General features: G+C 40.6%; 1 long non-coding RNA gene across 1 annotated transcript; it reads left to right on the top strand.

Annotated features, from left to right (window-relative positions):
* Positions 1-121: 121 nt before the first annotated feature.
* LOC126954586 (uncharacterized) lies at positions 122-14,878 on the top strand. Its single transcript, XR_007725644.1, has 3 exons — positions 122-343; positions 520-645; positions 14,761-14,878. It is a non-coding gene; the product is annotated as an uncharacterized LOC126954586 (long non-coding RNA).
* Positions 14,879-21,709: the final 6,831 nt, after the last annotated feature.

Genomic DNA, 21,709 nt, shown 5'->3' with positions numbered 1-21,709 from the left:
GTTGGTCAGGTTGGTCTTGAATTCCTGGTCTCAAGTGATCCTCCCACCTCAGCCTCCCAAAGTGCTAGGATTACAGTCATGAGCCACCTGGCCCTAGTTCTATATTTTTGTTCCAAGACAAACTGCTGCAATGTGATTACTGTACAGTTAACTCTTTTTTTTTCTTTTTTTTTTTTGAGATGAGGTATCACTCTGTCACCCAGGTTGGAGTGTAGTGACATGATCTCGACTCACTGCAACCTCTGCCTTCTAGGCTCAAGAGATCCTCTCACCTTGGCCTTTGAGTAGCTGAGACCACAAACGTGCGCCACCACACCCTGCTAATTTTTGTATTTATTGGCAGGTATGGGGTTTTGCCATGTTGCCCAGGCTGGTTCAAATTCCAAATACACCTCAAATATACCTGTCTTGGCTTCCCAAACTGCTGGGATTATAGGTGTGAGCCACTGCGCCCAGCCTATTGTACAGTTAACTCTTGAACAACACAGATTTGAACTCTGTGCATCCACTTATAGGCAGATTGTCTTCCACTTCTGCGACCCATGAGACAGTGAGACCAACCCCTCCTCGCCTTCCTCAGCCTACTCAACACGAAGATGATGAGGATGAAGACGATTATGATGATGCACTTCCACTTAATAAACAGTAAATATATTTTCTTTCTTCTTGATTTTCTGTCTTTCTTTGTTTTTGTTTTGTGAAGGAGAGTTTCACTCTTTTTGCCCAGGCTGGAGTGCAATGGCATGATCTCAGCTCACTGTAACATCCACCTCCCGGATTCAAGTGATCCTCTTGCCTCAGCTTCCTGAGTAGCTGGGATTACAGACATGCACCACCACGCCTGGCTAATTTTGTATTTTTAGTAGAGACGGGGGTTTCACCATGTTGGTCAGGCTGGTCTTGAACTCCTGACCTTAGATAATCTGCCCACCTCAGCCTCCCAAAGGGCTGGGATTACAGGCATGAGCCACTGCACCCGGCCGATTTTCTTAATAACATTTTCTTTTCTCTAGTTTACTTTATTGTAAAAACATAGTGTATATACATGTGAAATACAAAATATGTTTTAATCAATTGTTAATAGTATCAGTAAAGCTCTGGTCAACAGTAGGTTTTTTGGCAAATCAAAAGTTATATACGAATTTTTGCATGGGGGAGTCAGCAACCCTCACTACTGCATTGTTCAAGGGTCAATTGTATTTATATTTACTGTGTCTTGGTCAAGAAATTTGTGGATAAAATCTCTGAAGTAAATTCTTGCAATAGAAAGTATGTGAATGAAAAACTTCGGAAGAGCCCTCAAAATATGGTGCCAATTCATTTCCTTACTGGCAGTGTATACAAATGTAGAGGAAAGCTTAACATGTACATTTCAATTTAAAATTGTTCACAAAATAGATCAGATTTGCCTAGTTTTAAACCAGAGTGCTACACCAGGCTTCTAGAAGCAGAGGTCAATGAGAGACTAACATGGAAATTACTGAAAAATCAGAATTATTTCAGAAAATAGGCTAAGTAGACATTAAGTTCCTCTGTTTTCCATGTTTGAGTCATAGCTCTTACATAGTTTTCCTTAGGAGATTGTTTCTAATATTTCTCTTTTTAATAATTTCAGCTTTTATTTTAGATTCAGGGCATACATATGCAGGTTTGTTACCTGGGTGTATATTGCATGATGCTGAGATTTGGGGTACACTTGATCCCATCACCCAGGCACTGAGCATAGTACCCAATAGTTAGTCTTTCAATCCTCGCCTCGCTTCCCTTCCTCTCTGCTCTAGTAGTCCCCAGTGTTTATTGTTGCCATATTCACATCCATGTAGACTCAATGTTTATAACTTATAAGTGAGAACATGCGGTATTTGATTTGCTGTGTTCCTGTGTGAATTCACTTTGTTTCTAATATTTCAATCACATATTTTGTTGGCTATTCATTTCCCTTCCTTTGAGTTACTTCTGTTTGCCCTGATTTAATTCCCTTTTAATCATAATGAATAATTTCTCTCATTTCCTTTAGGAGTTATTTGTTTTCTCCATTTCTCAGGGACTGCCTAATTATTTGCTGTGTGGATGTGGGTGCCTTCATGCCTGCATGCTTTCAGATTTGCCCACCTCGGTTCAATGATAGTGCCACCTGATATTATCTTCAAATGTTCCAGTATTTTCCTTGATCAGTAGAGTTTTATGCATGTGCAAGATTAGTGGTCAAAGTAATAATTTTTTATAAGACCTAATATGATTAATTTTGTTATTTCCATTATGAATGTAAATAACAATGTGTCTCAATTCAGATGTGATCTTCTTATGTAAGTCTTTTGTTTGATAAAACATAATCTCTATGAGTAATTAATATTCACATTCTTTTCTTTTTTAAAAATCACTTTATTGGGGTATAAGCTGTACATATAAGAATACACCTGTGGGACTGGGCATGGTGGCTCATGCCTGTAATCCCGGCACTTTGGGAGGCGAGGGCAGATCCCTTGAGGTTGGGAGTTTGAGACAAGCCTGGGCAACATGGTGAAACCCCATCTGTACTTAAAAATACAAAAATTAGCCAGGTGTGGTGGCGCACACCTGTCGTCCCAGCTACTGGGGAGGCTCAGGCATGAGAAATGTTTGAACCTGAGAGGTAGAGGTTGCAGTGAGTCGAGATCGCACCGCTGCACTCCAGCCTAGGTGACAGAGCAGGACTGTCTCAAAAACAACAACAAAAAATACACCTATGAAACCATCACCACAATTTATGCCATAAACATACCCATGACATACCCATATGCGTCATCTCAAAAAGTTTCCTCCTACCCTCTTGATTATTTTTTGTGATAAGAACACTTAATATAAGATCTTAGCAAATTTGTAAGTAGACAATATAGTATCATTATTGTTTACATTCTTTATGAGCATTCACTAATGATTTTTCAAAATAATTCTGACAGCTTTACATTTCATATATTATTAAGCAATGTGTATAATGAGCTTGTTTATTTGGATAAGACAAGTTCAAATTACCATTCATAGTTTTGTGGAAAATATTAGGTTGAGATCTGACAGCAATAAAAATATGGTAACAAATATTAACAATTTTTACCTCTGGATAGCGGGGAGTTCTTTTTATTTTGTTTGCTTACCTATATTTAAAAATGTGTTAATAATAACCACATATGGCTTTATTTAAAAAATAAATAACATTTTAAACACAGTGTGTTTTTCAACAGAGCTCAGAGAAGATACATGGAAAGAAAAAGAAAGGAGTATAGAATATAGAGTGTATGAGATGCTGGCTCACAATTTATGATTCTGTTCCTTCAGTGATTCTTAAGGGAGTTGAGCAAAAATAATTTTTATGTCCTTTATTCTTTCTAGAAATGGATTATTTAAGAAGGTGAACACACTTAATTTTTCAAATTTTATGACCTTGTATATGAAAAAAACAAAACAAAACGTGAACACTGGAGACTTTCCACTTGCAAATAATCTTTTCAGGTTTTCCTGAGCAGAATTCTATGCATTCAAAAATGAATATACTAAGCATCTGTATTAATTTGCTAGGGATGCCATAATAAAGTACTACAAACTGAGTTGATTAAATGACAAATTTATTTTCTAACAGCTCTGGAGGCTAGAAGTCCAAGATCATGGTGTTGGCAGATTTGTTCTGAAGGCCATCTTCTTTTTTATTATTTTAATAGTTTTGGGGGTACAGGTAGTTTTTGGTTACATGGATGAGTTCTTTAGTGGTGATTTCTGAGATTTTAGCGCACCCATCACCCGAGCAGTGTACACTGTACCTAATATGTAGTCTTCTCTCACCCTCTTTAACCTTCTCTCACCCCCAAGTTTCCAAAGTCCATTATATCATTCTTATGGCTTTGTGTTCTCATAGCTTAGCTCCCACTTATAAGTGAGAACATACAATGTTTGGTTTTCCATTCCTGAATTACTTCACTTAGTGTAATGGCCTCCAGCTCTATCCAAGGTGCTTCAAAATACATTAGTTCATTTCTTTTTATGGCTGAGTAGTATTCCATGGTGTATATATGTGACGTTTTCTCTATCTACTCGTTGGTCAGTGGGCACTTAGGTTGGCTCCATGTCTCTGCAATTGTGAATTGTGCTGCTGTAAACATGCATGTGTAGGTGTCTTTTTCATGGAGTGACTCCTGTTCCTTTGGGTAGATACCCGGTAGTGGGATTGCTGGATTGAATGGTAGTTCTACTTTTAGTTCTTCAAGGAATCTCCATACTGTTTTCCACAGTGGTTGTACTAATTTACATACTCATCAGCAGTCTAAAAGTGTTCCCTTTTCACCACATCCACACCAACATCTATTGTTTTTTGATTTTTAAATTATGACCATTCTTGCAGGAGTAAGGTGGTATCTCGTTGTGGTTTTAATTTGCATTTCCCTGATGATTAGTAATGTTCAGCATTTTTTTATGTGTTTGTTGGCTGTTTGTATATTGAAGGCCATCTGCTCTTTGTGTCTTCATGTAGTCTTTCACCTGCCTTGTCTGTGCAGAAAATTCCTCTTCTTAAAAGAACATCAGTCGTACTGGATTAGGACCCACCATAATGATCTCATTTTAGCTGAATTCTGTAAACACCCTATCCCCATAAAAGGTCACATTCTGAAGTACTGGGGTTAGGACTCAGCCTATGAATTTGGGGCTGGGGGAACACAATTCAACCCGTAACATCATCTGAAAAACTTTCCTCTCTGTCGGGAAGCCCTTTGGTTCTGTTACCACATAGTGGATGTTATATAGTGGTATTTAACTTTTTTTTGAGTTAGGAATTTTTTCGAAAATGAAAATTAGGGGTCTGGCACCCAGAAAAAAGCACATATATATTAAGTTTCACATCAAGGCATTTGCAGACACCTGCCCCCATCCTCAATCTCTTTCTCTCTATGGACCCCTAGGATTAAGAACCCTGGTACAAATGCTATTAAAACCACGAAGTCAGGGAATTCAGTGATCAAATCCATCAACTAGCTCTTCATAAGTCACACAACTTATCAAGGCTCTTCAGTACTAAGTTGCAGTTTTATATCTTTCACCTGACTATTGATAATTGAAGGAATTGAAAACAGTCCTGCAAAAGTCACCCTCAGTCCAGTAACACCTAAGTCTAAGCACGGGTCAGGAGCTCTTCCAAATGACTGGAACAGTTCTCTCAGTTTCTAAAGATGTCTCCTGATGCCAGATTTTAAGCACAGATCAATTGTGAGGGATGACAGTTCTGCTTTGGGCATTCCCTGGGTTTGAGCCTACTAAGAGGGAGATGCAGCTATGCTTGGCTACATCCGGAACACCAATGAGGTGTGGTCCAGCTTTGGTTAGTAGTGGATAAGAGAAATGTTGGCTAATTGGGTGGATCTCCCACTTGGGGCTCTTTTCCATATAGAACCCATCAATGCATGAGGCTCAAAAGGAATTTAATATTACTTGAAACTGGGTCAGATTTCCTGGGGCTGGGCCTCTAATCAGTTCCTGAAAATGAGGAGGATTAAGACATCTTTAACCTTGTTATCATTTGTAAATAAAGAAGATGGAAAAATTAAAGTCAGCATTTATAGAAGTGAGCTTGAGATGAGCCCTGTACCATGTCTATAGAGCTTTCTAAAGAATATGTGGACTTGAGTTAATGTTTGGACCTGGTGCTGAGAATATTTGAATGACCCTGTTTTTTTTTTTTTTTTTTTTTTTTTTCTGGTATGTTATATGAACGTGTCCATCTGAGGCCAGTTCCTCACTTTTTGTTTTGTTAGTGCAACACTTTGGCAGGGTTTGTGAGGAAAAGTTATTAATATTTGGTTTGATATTATTTCAGTGTTCTGAGACATTATGTAGTTCTAACTTTTGCCTTATAATTCATTTAGATTTAAGTCCATTGTTAAAATTGAAAATGCTTAGTCAAGAATACAGTGAAACTGGAAATCACATAAAATTCTATAGTATATAGCTACATCAAAATTCTGTATATAGGTGAGAAATACAGTAAAACAAACAAACAAAAAGCTTAAAGATGTACTGGAAAATTTTAAATTAAATTATAAATTTTCAATGGCTCTGTAGTTTTATATGAATGTATTTTATTTTCTTTGTCTTTTTATTCATGTGAAAATTTATGTATTTTTAAACCTATGTTGTTTTAATATGTTTTTTTCTGGAAATTAATTGCTCACTAAAAATTACTAACAAAATCTAATTTTACTCAAAACAAATTGATTCAATAATGTATGAACTAAACCTATGTAATACATAAAACTAACTTATTTAAAGAAGGGAATTAGAGATCCTATACTTGATAAATGAAACCAGTATCAATATATTAATATTTTAATTTTTTTCTTAAATATAAACCCTTTTCAATGTACTGGTTGTTTTCTCACTTCATCAACCTGTCTGTGCTATTTAGGTTAAAAAACTCATGAAAATACAAAATTAATGTTTTTTTTTTCCTAACAAGACTCTTAGGAAAAAGTTTATGGGTTTGACATTACATTAAATACTCAAAACAATGCTAATAGACTAAACAATTATCAACTTTTAACCTTACTAATGGAAATAGTATTTATAGTTTTGGGTAGAGATGGCAAGAGTTCCTTAGAATTAATTTAAAAAAAAAACCTGACTTAGGGTTTATTCAGATCTGTTCCAGGAGCCAACCCAAGATACCTCATTGCATTTACATTTTATTTTAGTCATTTCTATTGTTCCCATATTTTATAATAATTGCTAAGCAGCAGAAATCCTGACCTCTGTGTGTGTGTGTGTGTGTGTGTGTGTGTGTGTGTACGCGCGCTTGGATATCTATTTTCCTCTTCTACGACAGAATGGTAAAAGTCATCTTTTGGGATTTATGGGATTTGGAATCAAAGTGATCTGAATTGTTTTAAAGTGACCTGAATTTTAATCCCAATTTTGCTACTTAATGTTGGGGCATTGATTAACTCACCTATGCTCTCTAAATTTAAGTTTCTTCATCTGGAAAATAGAAATAAAGTGATAATAATACCGGTCTCAGTGAGTTGTAAGGACTAAATATGAATATACAATGAACTGTGGTAGTGATTGTTGCTATTATTATTACTTATTGTCTTGTGAAGATACTAAAGGAAAGAGAATTATCTAGAGAACAGATTGGCAAGGATGAGTTTTAAAAATGGGGGCGGGGGAATGGCACAGAAAAGCTACAACTTGAAAAATCAACTCTGAAATAATCAAGAATCAATTGCTTGGTAAAATTAAGAAGATTTTCTATTTCTTGCCAGCATATTTATATCAAAGTGTGTAACATGGGGCCTGTTTTGTTACTTGGCATGTTCCGGGCCATTTGTAAAGAACATGTTCAGCAGCTGTTGCTCTGGGAGGCAGATGGATGGATGACATTTATGAATTGTATTTTTCTGATGGAGAAACTGAGGTACCAAGTGATTAATTGTTTTTCCCAACCTTCCACATCCACGAAACATCGAATTTGAAATTACAGTTCATGAATATCTTCTGCCTTCCAGCTCTGCGCTGCGGAAAGGAGTTACCAGTGGATGAGATGGGAAACGTGGTGGGGCTTGCTCTCGGGGGGCCAGCTGAAGAGTGGGGCTTTTGTGTTTGGTACAGATGGCCAACTGGTAGTGCTTACCAGAACTTCCCTCCCCTGCAGCCCCCACCCTCAAGTGACAGCTTTTTGCATCTTCTTGTCTAATTAAAGTACCAACAGAGAATGCCAGTTATCTGCTTGTGTGACACCTCTGAATATTAAGTAGCTTTTGTAATTAATTATTTTTTGAAAGGCTTGATCCTCCATAATTAAATAAATCTTTGAGAATTAATACTAGGTTAGCACAGTATATGGACTGAAAAACATCATGAGTGACAACTTGGCTGTGAGGGAAGAATTTTGCATCCAATATAGTGTCTCTATTGATCAATCTTAGAGGCTCTGAATGCTCCCAATACTAACATCACAATGCTTTTTCTTTCTCGATATTCCTGTGCACCCAAGCGGAACCAATAGTTCTGCACAGGGTAAGATATAAAAATGCAGATTGGCTTAAATAACTTACTGTCCAACAGGGCAGTCTGTGTAGTATAGGAGAATACGTCGTAAGCAGCTGTCTGGCTCATGTTGCCCTTAGAGCTGTGACTGTGATACTGTTCAGTAACTTTTGTGTCTTTTTGTGCTGGCAGTGACAAGGAAACCAGATAATGGATGCTGGCAAGATCTGGAAATGAAAGCCATGGAAAGGGTGCCATTAGTCAGGTGGTCGTGTTCTCTGAAGAGCTTGTGGGGTTTTGCAGACAGGCTGGCTCACCCCAGAGGACAGTCTACTAGTGTGTCACCACTGGTAGACCTAGATGGGGAGCCTGCTTTTTTTTTTTGCCTTGGTAGGGTCAGACAGCTGGGGAAGCAGGACAGACCTGCTTCTGCAGGGATATTCTGTCTCCAGGACCTGGCATCATGTGATTCGGTTTGTTTGATAAAGCTGTTTAATATTAATCTATAGGGATCTAGGCTATTTGCTACTCAATTTGTATAGCACAAATGTTTAACCAGAAGCAGTGTGGTGGAAGGGACTGTGAGTGGAGTTAGGTGAGCAAAAGGAGCAAAAGTGGAAAATGGGTTATACCCATGTATACATTTACAGACGATTTCCTGTCTGTTCCCTTCACCTTGTCCCCTTCTCTTTCCTCCTTCCTGCTTTCCCAATCCCCATCTTTCCCCTTGTCTATGTGTCCTGAGTTTGTGTTCTTGTTTGGTTGGCATCAGTATTGTCTTGCTTAGATTTTATCTTTGAGAGTAGTGGGAGTAGCATTATAGAATAGTAGATGTAGATGATGTCTTGGGAGTTCTGGACAAGCCATGGAGATTCTGAAAAGATTCCAGGGTTCCTCCCAGGGGTTTAACTTTTTGCTAGATACACTTAGAGAACCTGTGCAAATGCAAATCAGCAGGAACCCAGGGAGTTCTTACCAGCCCAAGGTAGGCAGGATAGCCTAGGGATGAAGATCATAGCTGACCAAGTTAGACATGGGGGTGATCCCAGCTCCACCATCCTGTTTTGTTTTCCTGAGTAAATTACTCAGCTAGAGCTGAATTCTAGTTGTAAAATGAGGTGATAACAGGTATTCCATACAGGACTGATGTTTACAATAGCAAAGCCGTGAAACCAATCTAAGTGTCCACCAACAGTTGGTTGGATAAAAATATATATATATATATATATATGTTGTGTGTATATATATATATATGTGTGTGTGTATACCATGGAATACTACACAACCACAAAAAAGAATGAAATCATGTCCTTTGCGGCAACATGGATGGAGCCGGAGGCCATTATCCTGGTGAACTAATACAGAAGCAGAAAATCACTTATCATATGTTTTCACTTACAAGTGGGAACTAAATAGGGGGTGCACATGAACATAAAGATGGGGAAAGTAGACTCAGGACTCCAAGGGGGGTAGAGTGGGAGGAAGGTAAGGGTTGAAAAATTACCTACTGGGTACAATGTTCAATATTTGGGTGATGGGTACACTAGGAACCCAACATCATTACACAGGTAATACCCACGTAACAAGCGCATGTGCCCCCGGAATCTAAAATTAAAACAAAACACAAACCTAGGAGTGCTATCTGGCTCAGAAACTTAGGTGTAAGGATAATGGTTCTCATGATAATTATCATTGTAATAATTAATATACATTGAATAATGTGTACTCCATATATCTTGTCTTTTGACATAGTAGTTAAATTTGAATACGTACTATATCTGTATGGCTTGAAATTTAAAAATTATAAGAGATATTTAGTAGAACTTTCCTTCCTTCCATCTACTGAGTTACCATCTCCCAGAGAAATAATGACGCTTTTCATTTCTTGTATAACCTACCAGGGATGTTTTACACATAAACAAAAAATATGAATATATATACATACATACATCTAGAGAGAATATATCTTTTCCCCCTGCTTCATGGCACAAATAGTAATGCATTCTACATTGTTCTTCACTTCGTGCTTTGTGTTTAGTTAATCCTCACAGCAGTCCTACATGGAATAGCTGTTATTACCTCATTTCACTATTAGAATTCAGCTCTAGCTGAGTAATTTGCTCAGGGCAACATAGCAGGATGTTGGAGCTGGGATCACCCCTGCTGTCTAACTTGATCAGCTACTATCTTCATCACTGGGCGATCCTGCCTTGCTCAGACTGGTACGGGCTCCCCAGGGTTCCTCCTGATTTGCACAAGTTCTCCAGGGAACCCCATGTGGTATTGATTCTAACCACAGACTCCAGCCAATGGTTAGAGTGGCAAGACTCATTCAGCTCTGCACCAGTTGGCAATTTTTCCTATGAAGTAATGATTTTTAAATGGTTTTTAAATCATTACTTCATGGCATTTACAGTCAAATACACACATAACACATAAAATTTACCATTTTAACCAAGTTGAAGTGTGCAGTTTAGTGTTAAGTACATTCCCATTGCTGTGAAACCTATCTCCAGAACCCTTTTCATTTTGTCACACTGAATTTCTATACTCATTAAACAACTGTCCATTCTCCCCTTCATCAGCTGCTGGTCACATCCCTTCCACTCTGTGTCGCTAAGAATTTGACTACACTAGGTGCTTCCTATAAGTGGAATAACACTGTATTGTATTTTTGTGACTGGCTTACATCACTAAGTGTAATGTCCTCCGGCGGTTCATCCATGTTGTAGAATGCATGAGGTTTTTCCTTTTAAAAGCTGAGTAAGATTCTAGTGTATATACCACTTTTTGTTTATCCATTCACCCATTGATGTACACTTGGGTAGATTCCACCTTTTGACTTTTGTGAATAATGCTGCTGTGAACATGGGTGTACTAATATCTGTTCGGGTCCCTGCCTTCAATTCTTTTGGGTTATATACCCAGAAGGGGAATTTCTAGATCAGGTGACAATTCCATTTTCAATTTTTGGAGGAACTTACCATACTGTTTCCACAGTGCCCACACTGGTTACATTCCATCAGTGCCTAAGGGTTCCAACTTCTCCACATCCTTGCTTATACTGTTATTATTATTTTTAATAGCAGTCATCTTAATGGGTGTGAGGTGGCATTTTTTATAGCATGCCATTAAACATATTTCTTAATTCTTGTATTGGGCGCACCTGCCATAGAATTCAGAGTTGTTTTCACCTCAGGCCCTCCCCACTACTTTTTTTTTGGTAGAGATAGCTCACCATGTTGCCCAGGCTAGTCTCAAACTCCTGGGGTATAGCAATCCTCTTGCCTCAGCCTCCCAAAGGCCTGGGATTATAGGTGTGAGCCACTGCACCTGGCCAGGCTCCCTCTTGAAGGCAGGGAAAGGGCCTGTGGAGGAACATCCAGCTCAAGGCCCGGTGAGGCTGGCGGCTCAGCCCAGCACACCTGCTCAGACCCCTCCCACTCACCTGGGGCCCTTGGTGGGCTCACTGTGACTTAGTGTTGCTACATCTTTTGCTTGTTATTTCCCAGCAGAAAGGCTTTCCTGACCTTTGCCAAAAAGAGAGGATGGGCTTCCAAATGCAGAGGAGCCATTTCCATCTCATAGGTAACTCACATTCTCCATCCTTCCTGGATGATTGCTTGCTTTGTTAAATTTTTCATTCAATAAGCCAAGTCATTGTGAGATATGTCCACACTGCACTTCACAGTGTCTTTTTTTTTTTTTTTTTTTTTTTTTTGAGATGAGTCTTGCTGTTGTCACCCAGGCTGGAGTGCAATGGCGCCATCTTGGCTCACTGCAACCTCCGCCTCCCTGGTTCTAGCAATTCTCCTGCCTCAGCCTCCCGAGTAGCTGAGATTACAGGTGCCTACCACCACGCCTGGCTAATTTTTGTATTTTTAGTAGAGACAGGGTCTCACCATGTTGGCCAGGCTGGTCTCAAAGTCCTGACCTCAGGTGATTCACCCACTTTAGCCTCCCAAAGTGCTGGGATAACAGGCGTGAGCCACCATGCCTGGCCCACAGTGTCATTTTTAAAAATCCTCCCTGAAAGAAGGTGGCAATATTTTTCTCCTGCATTGTAATGCTGCAGGGTGTATCATGTGTTATGCAGACTCCCCAGGCCAGTGACTCAGTTGGACCATTTATTTATTTATTTTTAATTTATTTTATATTTCAACAGGTTTTTAGGGAGCAACTGGTGTTTGGTTATGTGAATAACTTCTTTAGTGATGATTTCTGAGATTTTGGTGCATCCATCATCTGAACAGTATACACTGTACCCAATATGTTGTTTTTATCCCTCACCCTCTTCTCACCCTTTCCCCTGAATCCCCAAAGTCTACTGTATCATTCTTATGCCTTCGTGTCCTCATAGCTTAGCTTCCTCTTATGAGTGAGAACATACAACGTTTGGTTTTCCTTCCTGAGTTACTTCACTTTGAATAATAGTCTCCAATTCCATCAGGTTGCTGTGAATGCCATTATTTCATTCCTTTTTATGGTTGAGTAGTATTTCATGGTGTATACACACACACACACAAACATATATATATGTATATATACACATACATATACATATATACATATACCACATTTTCTTTATCAACTCATTGATTAATGGGCATTTGGGCTGGTTCTGTGTTTTTGCAATTGCAAATTGTGCTGCTAGAAACATGCATGTGCAAGTATCTTTTTCATATAATGATTCCTTTTCCTCTGGGTCGATAGCCAATAGTGGGATTGCTGCATCAAATAGTAGATCTACTTTTGGCTCTTTAAGGAATCTCCACACTGTTTTCCATAACAGTCGTACCAGTTTACATTCCCACCAGTAGTGCAAAAGTGTTCTCTTTTTACTGCATCCATGCCGTCAGTCAGGCAATTGAAATGAGCCATTTTTTCTCATCTCTGGAAATGTTTCTTGGATATGAGTAGGTGACTTGAATCACTTAGGGACCAAGCATGGCCTACGCTCAGTACCACAGTGAGGTATTTGTCTGTATTCCAAGCCTTCGCCTCTACATCTCCTCCAAGGCTAGTGGTCACTAGGAAGAAGGCAGAGCACCTTAGTGTGTAGTGCAATTTATTCTCAACCTATCTCCTGTATGTCCCTGAATACGGCCATTAAAAATATATGACAATGTAGAGATACATTTTGATAAGAGGGAGTGAAAAGAGAAGACCTTCCCTTTGAGTTAAGGTGAACAGAATCTAGGCACTGACACCAACTCCAGAAAACTCAACATCACTATTGCTTTGTCAATTTCATTTGCTACCCAGAGTTCTAAGACGTTCAGAATCCTCCTATTTCTCCTTCTCTGCTGTTGACAGTTCTGATTAGTGGAAGCCTTGGAAATATCTAACAAATCCAAAGCCTTTGTTTGTTTTGTGAGATGTTAGATGATCTTAGCAGCCTATTTCCTGAAGTAGCCTGTATTTCCTCTGGATGTTCCTTTAGTTCTTACTGTACTGATAAAGAGCATTATATCATTGTTATTCTCATTGTTATTCTGGCTGTGTCTACCAGACACAGTACAGTTCTGGTAGTACATTCTGGTGATGTACTACCAGAAGTCCTGGCTTTTTCCCCTCAACATGTTCATGGAGACTGTGTCCTCAAAAAGATTTTTTAAAATCCTATTTTCTAATGAGAATAACACCACAATGGAAGACCTACATATTCCTACCAATTGTCTTAGAATTAAATAAATTGAAGGTATGGTAAATAATATGTCATTAAAACAAAGAAATATCTTTCTATAAATTTTCCTTCGAATGCCCAGACATTCCAAGTGGCTCCACTAATTCAGGTCATATAAAGTAAGCATAAATGTATGGCATGTGTTGTTTATTCAAAGAGCCCCAAATATGCATAGAAAGTATAAATAGAGACGATAAAAGCACATCTCTACAGTATGAGAAATTTGGCCATATCTAGACCTCTAGGGTTGAAGAAACCTGAGATCTATCCTGCCTCATGTGATATATAAGGGAAATGAACCCCATAGCATTAAGTGACTTGCTTAAGGTCACCATGCTTACATTAATTCAGATGTAATTAATGCCAGTTTGGAGACTTTCTTAGAACTTAAGTGTAGTGTGGTGTGCTTATCAGAAGCCCTCTGTTATTATGTTATTATATATTACAGAAGGACAAATTACCCCAGCTGTAGGAGTGTTGGCTGTGGACAGCACCCAGCTGAGTCCCTTTCTGGGACTTGCCCTTGGCTGCAGACTCTTGCTGAACTTGCTGACTCTTTACCAAGGTCGCCTTCCTATCCCCAAGGCAGCTTGCGTCTAATGACTAGGGTGTCTGGTTGATGCAGCGGTATAAAGGCCTGGTCCCTTCAGCCTTAACAGGAACAACTCTGAAGAGTCAGTAGGAGTAGCTGAAGCCATTGTCTCCCTGCATTGTGACCCAACTCCTTCCTCTTCCCAATGCTGGTTTCCTCCCTCCCCTCCAGTCACTGATCTTGAAAGCACCGCCTAATAAATGTTCTGCATGCAATTTCCATGCTTCTCAGGGAGCTGAAATGGGGCATTAGACAAACCTTTGAAGGATATTTTAGATCAATGGTTCTTTTAAAAGATTGTACCAAGAAGTTTGAACTGATATCTTAAACTCTGTAAGTTTTCTTGGGGAATGAACATCTATTGAAAGCGGTAAGTTAACTCAAATTTAAATATGTATATATGTATATAAATATGTATGTATTATATATAACATATTTTATATATTTATATTTTATTATTGTTATTATTTCTTTTTAGAGACAGGGTCCTGCTCTGCCACCCAGGCTGGACTGCAGCGGCTCAATTGTAGCTCTCTGCAGCCTCCAACTCCTGGGCTTAAGCAATCGTCCTGCTTCAGCCTCCCCAGTCACTAGGACTACAGGTATGCACCACCACACTCAGCTAATTTTAATTTTTTCATAGAGACAGGGTCTCCCTATATTGCACAGGGTGGTCTCAAACTCCTGGCCTCAAGAGATCCTCTTGTCTTGGCCTCCCAAAGCAGTGGGATTACAGATATAGGCCACTGCACCCAGCGTGTAACATATTATATACAACATATATTACCTACGAATTTATATGCACACATATTTCTAGTAATGTTGTCATATCTCAATAAAAACTTTAATTGTAACAATTTGGAAAAGATGTATTCTCTTCACTTACTAGTTTTTTTTTTTGCATTCTTTCCTTTCCTTTAGCAACAAATTCATAGTTATCAAAGAAAGAAGAAAGCTCCCTGGGTTTTGTGTTTGGGAAGAAGGGCAGGACGATTGGTGGGAATAAGGAGATGGAAGATATTTATGAGCTGGTCTTGTAAAAATTAAATCTGAGGATTAAAAAAATATACAGAAAATAAATATTTGCAGATACTATTATCTGGAATTAATATTTATTTTTAAACTGTCATATTTGATTTTTAAACATATGAAGTAAGATATTACAGACACACTACTTAAGATTTTCTCTTAACAACCATGTGGAGGCCTTGTCCTGTCTGCCCCCAGAGCTTGGCTGAATCACTGGCCAGCACAGCAGCAGATCCTTGACACCAAGAACACCGATGGGTAAATGTGGACAGGAGCCAAGGCTGGGGGCTTACTGTTCAGCATCAAATGAGCAGAGTGATGAAATCAGTGTTGAAAGCAGAACACACCTTCCCTGTTTATGGACATTCAATAATAATGGAGTTAGGAAGGTACAAATTGAATTCCAGACAATGAAACTTCAGTGAACAAACGCTTTGGGAAAATAGTTCTTTTATGACACTGCCAGTAACATTTTTAAAGTCTTCAAAATTTGCAGGGATTGCTTGGCTTGTGTAAAGGGGTTTGGAGTTCATAATGAATTCATAAATAACTCCTCACATCCCCAAGTAAATTTCTTCTCCTCCTTCCCTTTTCCAGTAAACTCACTGCTGAGTCACATGAGCCAGAAACCTGGGACTCTTCCTAGAATTCTTCTCTGGCATGCCCGATTGGTTAAGCCTCTAAAGAGTTGTTCACATCCATTTCTTCCTCTTTATGCTCACTTCTGTCCCTATTTGGACCCTCATCAGTTCTGGATTGTTGTATTGCAGAAGCTTCCAGATGGCCTTAATACTTTGGATCTCACTCCCGTGCCACCTACCCCACCCCACCTTACATGCAGGATTTACACCACCGCCATAGGTGCTTCCCAAATTGCAGATCTGGCAGAGCATACATTAAACAAAAACCTCCTTGGCAGTTTTCCACTGCTCATAAATTAAATCCAAGACCCCCAGGGAGGGCTCCAGCCCTCTGCCTTCTGGCCTCTGCCTGGTCTTCAGCTTCATGCACCAAGTCTCCAGGTTCATACTTTATATTCCTGTAATGCTGAACTGATTGTATGCCCCCCCAACCCCAAATATTTCACAGCTCCATGCCTTTCATTAGGCCTCTTTTTTTGTCTTGTAATATAACCCTGGATTTGATCACTTCAGTTGGCTAGCTCATGCTTCAAGACTCAATGCTGTTGATTAAGGAAATCTTCCCTCATCTCTTTCAGTGGGGCTGTCTACCCGTTTTTACGTCTGTCCCTCCAACTGTAATGTAAGCTCCAAATCTTACTAAACTCTGCATCCCAGCATCAAAAACAGTACCTACACTTAGTTATGCTTATAAGTGTTCATTGAGTGCCAGGTCAGGGTGGCTGGGAGAGAGGTTGAATTACTCTTCAGAAACCAGGAGTGTGGCCAGATCTAAGCAGCATGTGAACTCCCTGTTGCTGGATGGAGCATCAGTGAGACAAGGGGGGCGTGCCCAACACAGGCATGAGCAGAAGCCTTTGCCTTACCTGCAGTGGTCTCCTCTCCAAGAAGGAGGTGGAGGGCTGGGCTCCAGGGATGTTGGAGTATTTGCTGAATCTCTGAGAGCCTCTTGGGATCACATGGGCTAGATTACTGGGTAGTACGGACTTCATGTCATAGGGCAAGTGGCAGGGAAGGGTGAAGGTGGTAGATGTCATTGAGCACTGCTGGAGTACAAAAGAGCAGTAGCAAATTTTGCATGGAAGGGACTGGTCAGATGACATGTTCCTCCCTTTCTTTATCTTTTTCCTCTTCTTTTCCTCCTTTTCCCTTTTATTATTCTTTTCACTTCATCTTCCCCTTTTCCTTTAGTTTTTGCAGACATACTACATTTTGTATTCCAAATAACCTTTTGATAGTAGTGGTATATAAAAAGCGTAGAGAACATCTGTAGAAGTGCAAAATAAGTTTGGGCTCAAACAGAAGTTTGAAATTAAAATGATGAAAAATAAAGTAGTTCGTTCAAAGTTTGGCATCACCAGCTTTAAAATCAACTGTAAATTAAGCACTGCATTACACAAGGCACATTGCCTTGATGCATAAATCCAGTATTATTCTCGCTGCTAAAACAAAGTGCAAGTTCAAGATGACGGGTTGTGAACCCAAATGGGAAAATATGTGGAGTTAGGTGATATGGTACAATGCTTAATTTCCCTTAGCACCTGTCCATCATATATAAGGTATTGAGTGTCTTTGGTCATTTGTGGATCACGATTTGCATAAAATAGTTATGACTTTTTGTCAATGGCTTGAGATGCTAAAGATGTATGCTAGACTTCAGAGCATTTATATCGCAGATAAAACCACCAGTGATAGGACCACATCAGAATTTCTGATGAAATTGAATTTATGGTGTTTTTTGCATTTTCTGTCTTTAGTTTAAAATATGTCCAAAGGCCAGGATATCATTTCAGACTCTTTTCACAGTATAGTCTTTTGACCTGCATGAGAATAATCTGAAATGCTGTTTTGATCCCTGGACCCCACCTCAGAGCTACAAGATCGGAATAGCAGGGAGCAGGCCTGGGCTCTGTGGTTTGTTTGAAAGCCATCAGGGCCCATTTTCTGAGGCATGCTTACTTAGAGTCTTCTGATTGTGCATTATGAAAGCGATGGCTGGTATCAGAGTAGCATGGACTGAAGTGATGAAACATACCATAAGCTCCAAATGATATTGGATGGAAGATATCGTTTGCTGCCACAAATGGCTGAATTGGAGTTAGAAAGTATAAATGTGGTACTCTTTGTGCCAGACAAATGGCAAAGCTAGCGAGCTTCAAGGAGGCTGACTTAGTGGTGGGGAAGGGCTCCCGGGTGGCCATGGGAAACTCTTAACGTGGTGAGATGACAAAGCAATGGCTCAAACAGTGTGATGACCCAGGAGGTCATGGGTCTTAACCACTGCCAGAGGGTCTTAACCATAATTGTATTTGGCTGCCTGACTCATGCACGGGAGGTTTTTTTCTGAGCATAGTCCTGACCTTGAACAAAACCGCGCAGGGAAGTGGGCTGTTTTTGTAGGCTGTGAATTGCATCTGAGCCACAGCCAATTTCATGTGCTGCTCTGTACAGCTCCCGGGCCTTCAGCTAGCCAGCCCTTCTGCCACTGTGGTGAGGCAAGCCTGCAGTAAAACTGCGGTGCCAGATGCATATGCACTCGGCCCCTTTTCCTTGGTGCGTGAAACAGAAAGTCATATTGTGATCCCTCTCCATGGCTTTGAACCCATTTGATGGTATCTCAGAAGCTTTTAAACACATTTTCCTGCTCTGATCCATTCCTTTTTCTGACAACTTGAACAGCGCTATACCTATTACATAACTCCTGTATCTAGCAACATAATTCCTAATAAAGTATATCAGCGAAAAGGCACCCTCTATTTTATTTAATAGAAGCATTGCTGTTCATGATATACTCACATGACATCTTAGAAAAAGATATTAGATTTATTCAAAAAATTTTTCAGGTTACTCAAGCCTTGGGAGTATGTGAACACTCACTACTAACTTAGAAGCTGTTGCTTCCCCACTGCGCTGCCCAACTTCATCATGAGCAGATTGAGAGGGTTATGGCTCACTTGTTTAAGCTCTGGATGTTTCTTTCTGGCTACAAGAGAAAACATTTAGGTGCCCTGAGGGCTTGGACTGCCACCATCCTGATCTCATAGAAAGCCTAGCAGCTCTGCTTCTGTGCCAATCGAAGTTAGAACATTCTTGCAGACCTCCAGATGTGGTGCTTACATACACTTCTAGGGGATGCAGCAAGGCTGTCCACACTGAGGTGGGAGGGAGGATAGAATAAGGCAGAGAGCAAAGGGCTTCTACTTCAGGGTCTCTGACAGTGTTGCCCACTGGTTCCTGCCTTGCTGAATCTCTGATAATTCTGGACTCTGGGCCTTGTCTGTCTAGAGCTATGGCACCAATTGGTGCCTCCCAGCTTACCTGACCTCCCTGAGATGCTCCTCTTCTTCTTCTTCTTCTCCTTCTCCTTCTCCTTCTCCTTCCTTCTTCTCCTCCTCCTCCTTCTCCTCCTCCTCCTCCTCTTCTCCTCCTCCTCCTCTTCTCCTCCTTCTCCTCCTTCTCCTCCTCCTTCTTCTCCCTCTTCCTCCTCCTCCTCCTCTTCCTCCTCTTCCTCCCCTCCTCCTCCTCCTCCTTCTCTTCTCCTCCTTCTCCTTCTCTTCTCCTTCTCCTCCTCCCCCTCCCCCCTCCCTTCCCCCTCCCCCTCCCCCTCCCTCCCTTCCCCCTCCCCCTCCCTCCCCCTTCCCCCTCCCCCCTCCCTTCCCCCTCCCTCCCCCTTCCCCCTCCCCCCCCCCCTCCCCTCCCCCCCCCCTCCCCCCCTTCCCTTCCCTTCTCCCCCTCCCCCTCCCCCTTCCCCTCCCCCCTCCCCCTCCCCCTCCCCCTTCCCCTCCCCCTCCCCCCCCCCCCTCCCCCTTCCCTTCCCCCTTTCTCTTTTTTTGAGACTGAGTCTTGCTCTGTCACTCAGGCTGAAGTGCAGTGGCGCGATCTCAGCTCACTGCAAGCTCTGTCTCCCAGGTTCACGCCATTGTCCTGCCTCAGCCTCCCGAATAGCTGGGACTACAGGCGCCCACCACCACGCCTGGCTAACTTTTTGTATTTTTAGTAGAGACAGGGTTTCACTGTGTTAGCCAGGATGGTCTCGATCTCCTGACCTCATGATCCGTCCGTCTAGGCCTCCCAAAGTGCTAACATTACAGGCGTGAGCCCCCGCACCCGGCCGCACTTCTTTTTTAATTTAATTTTTAATTCTATGGGTACATGGTAGGTGTATGTATTTATGAGGTATGAAATGTTTTGATACAGGAATGCAGTGAGTACTAATCACATCATGGAAGACAGAGGATCCATTCCTCCAAGTGTTTATCCTTTGTGTTACCAACAATCCAATTATACTCTTTTAGTTATGTTTAAATGTACAATTAAATTATTATTGACTACGGTTACCTTGTGCCATTAAGTAGTAGATCTTATTCATTCTTTCTAACTACATTTTTGTACCCATTAGCCATCCCCACTTTCTCTTCACCTGTCCCACTCCCCTTCCCAGCCTCTGGTAACTGTGCTTCTACTCTCTGTCTCCATGGGTTCAGTTGTTTTGAGTTTTAGATCCTACAAATAAGTGTGATGTTTGGCTGTCTGTGCCTGGCTTATTTCATTTAGCATAATGACCTCCAGTTCCATCTCTGTTGTTGCAAATGACTGAATCACGTTCTTTTTATGGCTGAATAGTATTCCATTGTGCATAAGTACCACATTTTCTTTATCCACTCATCTGTTGATGGACACTTAGGTTGCTTCCAAATCTTGGCTATTGTGAACAGTGCTGCAATAAACATGGGAGTGCAGATATCTCTTTGATATATTGATTTCCTTTCTTTTTAGTATATACCCAGTAGTGGGATTGCTGGATTATATGGTAGCTCTATTTTTAGTTTTTTGAGGAATCTCCATGCTGTTCTCTATAGTGGTTGTATTACTTTACATTCCCACCATCAGTGTACGAAGGTTCCTTTTTTTTCACGTTCTCACCAGCATTCGTTATTGCCTGTCTTTTGGATAAAAGCCATTTTAAGTGGGGTGAGATTATATCTCATTGTAGTTTTGATTTACACTTCTCTGACAGTCGATGGTGTTAAGCATCTTTCATAGACCTGCTTGCCATTTGTATGTCTTCTTTTGAGAAACGTCTATTCAGGTCTTTTGCCTGCTTTTAATCCGATTATTAGATTTTTCCCTATTGAGTTGTTTGAGCTTCTTCTTTATTTTTTTTCTTGCTCTGTTGTCCAGGCTGGAGTGCAATGGTGTGGTGTTGGCTCATTGCAACCTCCATCTCCCAGGTTCCGGCAATTCTTGTGTCTCAGCCTCCTGAGTAGCTGAGATTCCAGGCATGCATCACTGCGCCTGGGTAATTTTTGTATTATTATTATTATTATTATTATTGTTTAAGTAGCGATGGGGTTTCACCATATTGGCCAGGCTGGTCTTGAACTCCTGACCTCAAGTGATCCACCTGCCTTGGCCTCCCAAAGTGCTGGGATTACAGGCGTAAGCCACCATGGCTGGCCTGAGCTTCTTATTCATTCTGGTTATTAATCCCTTGTCAGATGGGTAGTTTGCAAATATTTTCTCCCATTCTGCGGGTTGTCTTTTCACTTAGTTGACTGTGTCCTTTGCTCATGGGGTGCGCTTCTTATAAGGATGAATCTTCCAGCCTTGTTCACCTGCCCTTGCTTCTCTTGTTGGCAGTATCCATCAGATCCCCACCTAGGAAAGCAGGCCTCAGGTACTGACCCCTCCTGGCTCTCCAGCTTCTGTTTCCATCAGAACCTAGATCTTACTGAGACCTTGACTTAAGCTCTATGT

Source organism: Macaca thibetana, chromosome 5 (assembly GCF_024542745.1).
Source record: "Macaca thibetana thibetana isolate TM-01 chromosome 5, ASM2454274v1, whole genome shotgun sequence".
In the NCBI taxonomy this organism is placed as follows: Eukaryota; Metazoa; Chordata; class Mammalia; order Primates; family Cercopithecidae; genus Macaca; species Macaca thibetana.
This window is presented reverse-complemented; position numbering and strand designations above follow the sequence as displayed.